The 12131-nt window shown below is 39.4% G+C and overlaps 1 protein-coding gene across 1 annotated transcript in view; it reads left to right on the forward strand.

The window, feature by feature from the left end:
- The window catches only part of LOC126253296 (cell division cycle protein 27 homolog), a 209982-nt gene that overhangs the window by 109588 nt on the left and 88263 nt on the right, over positions 1-12131 (forward strand). The window lies entirely within an intron of this gene.

Here is a 12131-nt window from a genome sequence, read left to right on the forward strand (position 1 = left end):
AACTTTCAGTTCAGATTTGTTTACGTTTGTACTACTTCTATTTCTTATATCTGTCCACTTACGATTCATAAGTGAAAATACTCTGTGTGAGCATTACTTCCTGGTAAACTCGTAACATAACCTACTGCTTACCCAAGTCTTCAGAATTCACATTATTTGATTTTAAAGTTGATAAAACTTTTGTCCATTTCTGGTTAACACTACCCTCTAAAGAGGCAGCACATTCGATTACATCATTAGAACTACCAAAATTCCTCATATAATTCGTTGCCAGTCACGCAATCCAGCTGGGCACATACAACTTCATGCATGTCATTGAATGTTAATTCCCTTTTTTGACATAGTGGGATTAAACACTTCAAACTATCATCAAATTTATTAACTAAGTAAGAATATAAAGAATCATAGAATTCAGTGAAGTTGTTCTTGCTAGTAGATTTCAAATTTGAATCAACAACAGTGGCTAACAGTTTGAGTACCACTAACAAAAAATCTACCTTCCTTTCTACACTACTGGCCATTAAAATTGCTACACCACAAAGATGACATGCTACAGATTCGAAATTTATCCGACAGGAAGAAGATGCTGTGATATGCAAATAATTAGCTTTTCAGAGCATCCACACAAGGTTGGCGGCGGTGGCGACACCTACAACGTGCTGACATGAGGAAAGTTTCCAACGATTTCTCATACACAAACAGCAGTTGACTGGAGTTGCCTGGTGAAACGTATTTTGATGCCTCGTGTAAGGAGGAGAAATGCGTACCATCACATTTCCGATTTTGATAAAGGTCGGATTGTAGCCTATCGCGATTGCGGTTTATCATATCGCGACATTGCTGCTCGCGTTGGTCAAGATCCAATGACTGTTAGCAGAATATGGAATTGGTGGGTTCAGGAGGGTAATACGGAACACTGTGCTGGATCCCAGCGGCCTCGTATCACTAGCAGTCGAGATGACAGGCATCTTATCCGCATGGCTGTAATGGATTGGGCAGCCACGTCTCGATCCCTGAGTCAACAGATGGGGAAGTTTGCAAGACAACAACCATCTGCACGAACAGTTCGACGACGGTTGCAGCATTATGGACTATCAGCTCGGAGACCATGGCTGCGGTTACCCTTGACGCTGCATCACAGACAGGAGCGCCTGCGATGGTGTACTCAACAATGAACCTGGGTGCACGAATGGCAAAACGTCATTTTTTGGATGAATCCAGGTTCTGTTTACAGCATCATGATGGTCGCATCCGTGTTTGGCGACATTGCGGTGAACACACATTGGAAGCGTGTATTCGTCATCACCATACTGGCGTATCAACCGGCGTGATAGTATGGGGTACCATTAGTTACACATCTCGGTCACCTCTTGACGGCACTTTGAACAGTGGACATTACATTGCAGATGTGTTATGACCCTTGGCTCTACCCTTCATTCGATCCCTGCAAAACCCTACATTTCAGCAGGATAATGCACGACCACATGTTGCCAGTCCTGTACGGGCCTTTATGGATACAGAAAATATTCTACTGCTGCTCTGTCCAGCACATTCTCCCGATATCTCACCAATTGAAAATGTCTGGTCAATGGTGGCTGAGCAACTGGCTAGTCACAATTCGCCAGTCACTACTCTTGATGAACTGTGGTATCGTGTTGAAGCTGCATGGGTAGCTGTACCTGTACACGCCATCCAATAACTCTGTTTGACTCAATGCCCAGGCATATCCAGGCCGTTATTACGGCCAGAGGTGGTTGTTCTGGGTACTGATTTCTCAGGATCTGCACCCAAATTGTGTGAAAATGTAATCACATGTCAGTTCTAGTATAATATATTTGTCCAATGAATACCCGTTTATCATCTGCATTTCTTCTTGGTGTAGCAGTTTTAATGACCGGTAGTGTATGTCTAACTTCACTAATTAGTAACTGTACAGCTTCATGAGATTCCATAATTCTAAGATGGGAATTTTCCAGATACTTTTCTTTTTGAATGAAACCACTTCCAATATTCACAAACAAACTGATATAAGCCTGAACAATTGTTTCTACTTCTGTATTTTTACTGCAAAAATAGTTTTTCAAAACTTTAGGACAGTCTGAATCATCTGTGCTTTTAAATAGCTTTTTATAGCCTCCCAATTTTTCAAAAGCCTTTTTACAGCAGGTGTGAAAGATAACCATCTAGTATTTACATGTCGTAGTATTTCAGGCCATTGAACAACATTTTTAACTGTATCCTTCATAATGCCGTGAAACGTGTATGCAATTGTTTACAATATTTTAATGTAGAAATGTTAGTGTTGAAAATGCAGGGTGAGTCAGGAGGAAAGGTACATGCTTTGAGGGGTGATAGTAATAGTGATTCTTGACAAATAACTTAATATGGACGTATTCTGAATGGTTTCCGAGACAGGACACATTTAATATCACTTTTGTATGTTTTTCTTGAATAATTCGACAACCACCCCCTCCAGTGAAAATGTGTCACAGTACAAAATTAAACTGTATTAATTTTCCTACAAAAAATGTCCTGTTTGTCTGAACTTGCTCAATATGCTACCTCAACTTGGTCTACAAAACCTACGTAAGCTACAGCGCATGCGCATCGAGCGAGTTTTTCAACATTCTCACGCTCCCTTTGCACAAACCATTAGTTCTAGAAAAAAATGAATAGGACTTTTCTGAAGGAAATTTAATATAGTTTAATTTTGTACTGCAACACAACTGCACTGGAAAGTGGAGTTTAGAGTTTACTCAAGAAAACGTATGAAAGTGATATTAAATGTGTTCTATCTCAGAAACCATTTAGAATAGGGCATACGCTCACATGATGTTTTTTTGTTCAGAATCACTATCTCCCCTCAAAGCATGTACCTTTTTTCCTGACTCACCCTGTAATTTCAACACTAACATTTCAAAGTTAAAATATTGTAAACAATTGCATACACGTTTCGTGGCACTATGAAGGATATGGTTAAAAACTACTGGCTCTGAGGATTTTTTTCATTCTCTTTACTTAATAGATCTAAAAACAAAGATGATGTGACTTACCAAACGAAAGTGCTGGTAGGTCGATAGACACACAAACATACTCACAAAATTCAAGCTTTCGCAACCAATGGTTGCTTCATCAGGAAAGAGGGAAGGAGAGGGAAAGACGAAAGGATGTGGGTTTTAAGGGAGAGGGTAAGGAGTCATTCCAATCCCGGGAGCGAAAAGACTTACCTTAGGGGGAAAAAAGGACAGGTATACACTCGCGCACACACACACACATCCATCCGCACATACACAAACACAAGCAGACATTTGTAAAGGCAAAGAGTTTGGGCAGAGATGTCAGTCGAGGTGGAAGTGCAGAGGCAAAGATGTTGTTGAATGACAGGTGAGGTATGAGCGGCGGCAACTTGAAATTAGCGGAGGTTGAGGCCTGGCGGATAACAAGAGGAGAGGATATACTGAAGGGCAAGTCCCCATCTTCGGAGTTCTGACAGGTTGGTGTTGGTGGGAACTATCCAGATAACCCGGACGGTGTAACATTGTGCCAAAATGTGCTGGCCGTGCACCAAGGCATGTTTAGCCACAGGGTGATCCTCATTACCAACAAACACTGTCTGCCTGTGTCCATTTATGCGAATGGACAGTTTGTTGCTGGTCATTCCCACATAGAAAGCTTCACAGTGTAGGCAGGTCAGTTGGTAAATCACGTGGGTGCTTTCACACGTGGCTCTGCCTTTGATCGTGTACACCTTCCGGGTTACAGGACTGGAGTAGGTGGTGGTGGGACGGTGCATGGGACAGGTTTTACACCGGGGGCAGTTACAAGGGTAGGAGCCAGAGGGTAGGGAAGGTGGTTTGGGGATTTCATAGGGATGAACTAAGAGGTTACGATTATCCGTCAGGCTTCAACCTCCGCTAATTTCAAGTTGCCGCTGCTCATACCTCACCTGTCTTTCAACAACATCTTTGCCTCTGCACTTCCACCTCGACTGACATCTCTGCCCAAACTCTTTGCCTTTACAAATGTCTGCTTGTGTGTGTGTGTGTGTGTGTGTGTGTGTGTGTGTGTGTGTGTGTGTGTGTGCGCGCGCGAGAGTGTATACCTGTCCTTTTTTCCCCCTAAGGTAAGTCTTTCCGCTCCCGGGATTGGAATGACTCCTTACCCTCTCCCTTAAAACCCACATCCTTTCGTCTTTCCCTCTCCTTCCCTCTTTCCTGATGAAGCAACCGTTGGTTGCGAAAGCTTGAATTTTGTGTGTTTGTTTGTGTGTCTATCGACCTGCCAGCACTTTCGTTTGGTAAGTCACATCATCTTTGTTTTTAGATATATTTTTCCCACGTGGAATGTTTCCCTCTATTATATTTTTTACTTAATAGTTTTGATTGAATGCGGCTTGCCATAATTTATATTGGCACCGTCAGCACAATATGATGATATATTACTGACACTCAAATTATTTGACTTAAGTGTACTTGTAATGAACTGTGTACATCCCTTGCAGTTTCATCTACCTGTTCTATGAAATCCAACAATTTGTTTTGAATTCCACCAAAGGGGTCACAAAATTATATTACAACTGGAAACATTTTCCTTTTTAGGCGATTGAAGACATCTGTTGCTAGAGAAAAGAACATGAACATGGTACACGTTTTGGGAGTCACTTGAAAATTCCAAAAAATCGTTTACACTTCTTGGGGCCAATGCATCCATTATGATCATTTCAGATGTAGTTTGCCTGTGAGATATTTTCTTTGACACATTAGATTCACTGAACACGTTTTTTGAAAGTTTGATTAGACAGTCCAAGCTCCTATAGCATAGATTGTGTTGTGCTGTGTGGTAGAGTAGTGAAAGTTCACCGTCAATGGTTTTCAGGTCATCGTTTGTTAGACCTTTGCTCAGGTAAGGAGAGCTGAAGAAAGTAGTAACATCATCATTTGCATTGCTTTTGTGTTCTACAAGCAAATACAAGAAGTTAACTCAGAAAATTTCATATTACTAATTACTATGTGGTCAACAGTAAATATGCTTTTTTAGAATACATAGTAATAATTTATTACCTGAAGTATTTAGGTGCTGTACACAATTGTTTCTGCTGCCATGTGTGATTCTGTGCACATGTTAGAAGATTGACAAGCTTTATAAGCACTTGATCACGCTGGTCAAATCCAGGAATATAAAGCTTCCCAATGTCAATATAAAATCAGTAGTCTCTCAAGATTCAAACATTTCAACGAATTCTGATCATGCACGCAAAATTTAAATACTTAAAAAACTTTCGTCCATACATGAAGAATATATATACTGGAGAAAATCGCCCAATGAGCCTGAAAATTCAGGAGCTGGGAGGTTATGAAAAAATATATTCAAATACGGGAGATCCCGGGAAATACGGGATGGTTGGTCAGCCTACGTAAGAGCCTGCCAAGAAATAAGACCCTAGTCTTGTCTTATCGTAAATTTTTAGTCTTCTTTTAATTTATCGTTGGTCATTTATTTGACCTGAAAAGAAAATGTGAGATAACCCCGATCATGGAAAAAGAGAAAATAAAAGTATAAATGTCAAGATTTTACAAGTGACAGCTATTTCATTGTATGCTAGGAACAAAACAGGGCAATGAAAGGTATTTAAAATGTTGATGCTATTTTAACAGCAAGAAAACTCACAATAATTAACAATACTTTTATGAAATCAGGAAACAAGTGATGGAAACTATCAGTCAGATAAGAGGAACAACTGAGCACCATCAAAGAACATTTTTACAATTACAGCACATGAGATTTCTATAGGACCTCAGCAGGAATAATCCAGGGATATCCCCTTCAAAATTTGCTTCAGATAATCCAACGGAAGGTTTTCCTAGACCAACCCGGAAAATGTCAGGAACTGGCAAGATATTTTTCTTCAGCTGCCACAAACTGTCCTCAAGATTCCTGAAGTAAATTTTCACTTATACCCACACTGTATGTGCACCACCTCACTAAAAGAGATTCAAGGGCACACCCTCAAACTCAAAAATAAGAGCTTCAAGGAGAATGATATCACTGCAGAGCTGTTGAAAACTCTTGAACCAAATTCCCTCAAAGAACTTGCACAAATTGTGTCAGAGATTTGACATACAGAACAACTTCCCAGATACAGCAAATGTGCCCTCATTCACACACTGCACAAAAAGGTGACAAAGCACATTTAAATAACTATTGAGGAATATTCCTTCAAGTTACATACAAAATTCGGTCAACATGGCTCCTTCAAAGAATTAAGGAGCAACTAGATCACAGAATTAATGAATATCAAGCTGCCTTTCTGACTGGTCGAAATTACATACAACAAATAATCAATTTAAAAAGAATGTTAAAATACAAAGCACACAGTAACAGCCCATTCGTATGTTTCTTTGCAGACTTTAAGAAGGCATCCAACTCAATCAAAAATCAATCCCTCTTTATCACTCAACTTGTAAACCCTAAGTGTTCGATTATTAGATAGATTCGATTATTAGATAGATTATATAATGGTAAGACAGAGATTTAGGAACCAGGTTTTAAATTGTAAGACATTTCCAGGGGCAGATGTAGATTCTGACCACAACCTATTGGTTATGAACTGAAGATTGAAACTGAAGAAACTGCAAAAAGGTGGGCATTTAAGGAGATGGGACCTGGATAAACTGAAAGAACCAGAGGTTGTAGAGAGTTTCAGGGAGAGCATAAGGGAACAATTGACAGGAATGGGGGAAAGAAATACAGTAGAAGAAGAATGGGTAGCTCTGAGGGATGAAGTAGTGAAGGCAGCAGAGGATCAAGTGGGTAAAAAGACTTGGGCTAATAGAAATCCTTGGGTAACAGAAGAAATATTGAATTTAATTGATGAAAGGAGAAAATATAAAAATGCAGTAAATGAAGCAGGCAAAAAGGAATACAAACGTCTCAAAAATGAAATCGACAGGAAGTGCAAAATGGCTAAGCAGGGATGGCTAGAGGACAAATGTAAGGATGTAGAGGCTTGTCTCACTAGGGGTAAGATAGATACTGCCTACAGGAAAATTAGAGACCTTTGGAGAGAAGAGAACCACTTGTATGAACATCAAGAGCTCAGATGGAAACCCAAATCTAAGCAAAGAAGGGAAAGCAGAAAGGTGGAAGGAGTATATAGAGGGTTTATACAAGGGCGATGTACTTGAGGACAATATTATGGAAATGGAAGAGGATGTAGATGAAGATGAAATTGGAGATAAGATACTGCGTGAAGAGTTTGACAGAGCACTGAAAGACCTGAGTCGAAACAAGGCCCCGGGAGTAGACAACATTCCATTAGAACTACTGATGGCCTTGGGAGAGCCAGTCATGACAAAACTGTACCATCTGGTGAGCAAGATGTATGAGACAGGCGAAATACCCACAGACTTCAAGAAGAATATAATAATTCCAATCCCAAAGAAAGCAGGTGTTGACAGATGTGAAAATTACCGAACTATCAGTTTAATAAGTCACAGCTGCAAAATACTAACGCGAATTCTTTACAGACGAATGGAAAAACTGGTAGAAGCGGATCTCGGGGAAGATCAGTTTGGATTCCGTAGAAATGTTGGAACACGTGAGGCAATACTAACCTTACGACTTATCTTAGAAGAAAGATTAAGAAAAGGCAAACCTACGTTTCTAGCATTTGTAGACTTAGAGAAAGCTTTTGACAACGTTAACTGGAATACTCTCTTTCAAATTCTGAAGGTGGCAGGGGTAAAATACAAGGAGCGGAAGGCTATTTACAATTTGTACAGAAACCAGATGGCAGTTATAAGAGTTGAGGGGCACGAAAGGGAAGCAGTGGTCGGGAAGGGAGTGAGACAGGGTTGTAGCCTCTCCCCGATGTTATTCAATCTGTATATTGAGCAAGCAGTAAAAGAAACAAAATAAAAATTCGGAGTAGGTATTAAAATTCATGGAGAAGAAGTAAAAACTTTGAGGTTCGCTGATGACATTGTAATTCTGTCAGAGACAGCAAAGGACTTGGAAGAGCAGTTGAACGGAATGGACAGTGTCTTGAAAGGAGGATATAAGATGAACATCAACAAAAGCAAAACGAGGATAATGGAATGTAGTCAAATTAAATCGGGTGATGCTGAGGTGATTAGTTTAGGAAATGAGACACTTAAAGTAGTAAAGGAGTTTTGCTATTTAGGGAGTAAAATAACTGATGATGGTCAAAGTAGAGAGGATATAAAATGTAGACTGGCAATGGCAAGGAAATCGTTTCTGAAGAAGAGAAATTTGTTAACATCTAGTATAGATTTAAGTGTCAGGAAGTCGTTTCTGAAAGTATTTGTATGGAGTGTAGCCATGTATGGAATTGAAACATGGACGATATCCAGTTTGGATAAGAAGAGAATAGAAGCTTTCGAAATATGGTGCTACAGAAGAATGCTGAAGATAAGGTGGGTATATCACGTAACTAATGAAGAGGTATTGAATAGGATTGGGGAGAAGAGAAGTTTGTGGCACAACTTGACTAGAAGAAGGGATCGGTTGGTAGGACATGTTTTGAGGCATCAAGGGATCACAAATTTAGCATTGGAGGGCAGCGTGGAGGGTAAAAATCGTAGAGGGAGACCAAGAGATGAATACACTAAGCAGATTCAGAAGGATGTAGGTTGCAGTAGGTACTGGGAGATGAAGCTTGCACAGGATAGAGTAGCATGGAGAGCTGCATCAAACCAGTCTCAGGACTGAAGACCACAACAACAACAAGTGTTTGAAGGGTGGCAGTCTGTCTCCTGTAATCTGGTTTTGGACAAAATCATCAGAGAGTGGAAAGAGAACCTAGAAACCAAAGCTGTTGGAAACCCGTATGACTTGGAAGACCTAAAAATGACATCAAAATTTCTTGTCTACGTATCACATACGATACAGTAATACTAGAAGATAAAGAAACATCAACAATAATAAAGAAACTTTCAAGCAATGCACTGAAAGAGTAGGCTCCAAATATCGGTCGTGAAAATAAAGTACATTGGTTCAAAACACCCTACTCAAAATTTATCACAAAAAAATTGATCACAAAATATGGACAAAATGACTGAGATCCACACCCTACTCAAAATTTATCACAAAAAAATTGATCACAAAATATGGACAAAATGACTGAGATCCATTCTTCAAATATTTAGACGAAATCCTTGAACCTGCAGGAGAAGAGAAAATGACACAGAAGATTTGCCTGTATTAACTTAGGAGAGATTATGGTTAAAGCTACATAAAGAAACACATCATCAACTGAGATGAGATTGCACTGGTGGGGGGGGGGGGGGGGGGTGGTAGCAGAAATGGAGAGGAGCAGGGAAGGGGAAAGGATGGACAGATGCAATAGACAAGCATGTGGGAACAAGATACAATGTCAGTTGATTCAACTGAGGTATTGCATAGTAGTGACAATCTTATTTTATTGACTACTGTATCCAAAATGTCAAACAATGGGAAATCCAGGATGGAATTAACAATATTATAAAAAGGAAAGTTGCTACTCACCATATAGTGGAGATGCTGAGTTGGAGATAGGCACAATAAAAAGACTGTCACAATATAAGCTTTTGGCTAACAAGCCTTTGTCGAAAGTAAACAACCCATGCACACACCCATGACTGCAGCTTCTGGCAGCTGAAGCCACACTCATGGCTGCAGTTTGTGTGTGTGTGTGTGTGTGTGTGTGTGTGTGTGTGTGTGTGTGTGTGTGTTTTCGACAGAGGCCTTTTTGGCTGAAAGCTTATATTGTGGCAGTCTTTTGTTGTGCCTATCAGCATCTCCGCTGTATGGTGAGTATCCAAAATATCCTAACGAATGTCCTTGATCAATGTCAGATTGTGTTGTCGGGAAGGGATACTCTTCTAGAACTAGCTTCAATGTATCTAGTAAGCAATACTCCTACTTTATAGGTTTCTGGGTTTCAGCAATTCAAAGAGAGATTCAGTATAAAGCTTAAAGATCACCTTCTGTAGAGTGAGAAAAATGTCTGATGGATCCATGCATGAACTTTTTAGTTCAGCATCATTGTGTTTGAAGAATTCAATGTCTTTTCTTGTGAACTCTATATTACTTCTTCCTACATGATCTTTTGATTCCCTGCTGTTAGCATTGTGCTGCATAGAACACATTGGGGCTTTATATTAGCTTTATCAACCACCATGGTGAAACCCCATTGCAGAAAAGCTGCTTCACTCCCCACCCCACCCCCTCCACACACACACACACACACACACACACACACACACACACTGCATGTATCCTGAAAAGAGAGAAAATTGTCTTATTAATATTTCAGATCAAGAAGCACACCACAATGCATTAATGAAAAAAGTCACTAAAATGTGACATTATTAGTTAAGAATATAATGCCACTTATATATACTACATCGATAAGTTTGGGGTTCATCTATTTGCAACTGGCTGAATCGAATATATATTTTACTATGAAATCGATGAAGCAAAGAATAATATGCCAACTTCAAAAACATTGACTTCGGGTATCTTCAAGAGATACATCAGGCTCGTAAGGGAATTTCTGGTCACCAGAAAGTGCAGTGTTATTGCTAGATACTCATTGTGAGATATTATATTTCTGGAATTTGTTTTCATTATTTGTGGTTTAGATACAACAGATGTTCCAAGTCTTTGAACAACGGTTTACAAAAATTTTCAAACTGTCCAACTTTTGCCAGCAAGAAGTTCACTAAAAAGGTTATTCCTGCTGTACATTGCCCCATTATTTAAAACAGGTATTACTCGCTGATGACTAGTTTTCCTCTTTTATTTATGACACTACAGCACAGTAAATGCAAGGGTTGCAATCTCAACTCTTTCAAAGTGCGACCTAGTGTGTACTCCAGCTGGAACCACCATGTGCGGTGCAACCCTATCCAAACTCAGCACTTGAACAATCCACTTCCGTTGATGTACTGACAACAGGTATTATTTGTGTGGACATTATGAAATTGTACATAAGCCTGGTAAACAAATCTTCAGTGGGGGGAGAGAGAGAGGGGGGGGGGGGGCGTGTTTGTATTTTATGATTGTAAAAAAATTATTTCAATATGTTGGCTACATTTCAAACACAGCAGTGTACAACCCAAAGCCATAGACATGACTGACACCTTAGAAAAGGACGACTGAATGGGATTCACTCTGGGAGATTTTGAAAGACTCGTAGAGACGTTTGGGTGATCTGTTCTGAAAAGACGACAATTTCAGACTGCCAATTTCTACTTCCCCACACTTTGCTCTCATAATTCATTGCAGATTCTTTGAACATTGGGCAGTATGTTATGTGACTTCAAAGTATTGTAATAAATAAAGCTACTAACAAAAAGATAGCCACTTCATTATGAAGCTGTGTGTGGCACCATAAAATGCAAAGAAGTATGTATTTTTACATAATAGTTTCTGTTCGATCATTTGAGAATCCGAAAAATGTGGTTTTTAATTTTTTATGCACAAAGTAAAATGTTTTGAAAAACTACTTCAGAATTTGCTTCGTTTGCATAAAGAGATTTTTTTCAGCTACACAGAAGATGACTCAGCTTTCAACTTTGTACTTTCCTTGAATCAAACCTAGATGCAGAAACAGTTCTTCACATGGCAGGGTGAGGAAGTCCACCACATAGTCTGTATCAAAGAATTGTGATAAAATGGGGCAGACAGCACTATGAAGCTCTTGTTTTTTGAGGCATGACTACATGTTAATTTGTTGTAGCCTTGATCTAAATCAAAGCCACTCACTGCACTGTAATTATAGTGAATATTTGCTCTTTTTATGTTAATGACATTATGGTAACAAAATATGAGTCATAGGTTTCTATAAGGATTTTCTTCATCGAAAATTTCCTTGACTTCACAAGCATGCAATGGCGATTATGCCCCTGTTTCGAACGTAGACATTTCTGTGCAACTTTTATTCTGCAGTGAAAAAGCCAGCTTGAAGTACACGTGGAATTCAGTCTTTCCGTACTGTGAAGTTATATTTAGATTTTCACTATGTACATAATTTATGGTGACCTTTTCTATGGTTGTGGCACCACAACTACAAGTAAGAAAGAAACTTGTGTGCATATGTACATAATTACAACTTGTCTATTTATCTA

This window comes from Schistocerca nitens, chromosome 4, assembly GCF_023898315.1.
Source record: "Schistocerca nitens isolate TAMUIC-IGC-003100 chromosome 4, iqSchNite1.1, whole genome shotgun sequence".
Classification (NCBI taxonomy): Eukaryota; Metazoa; Arthropoda; class Insecta; order Orthoptera; family Acrididae; genus Schistocerca; species Schistocerca nitens.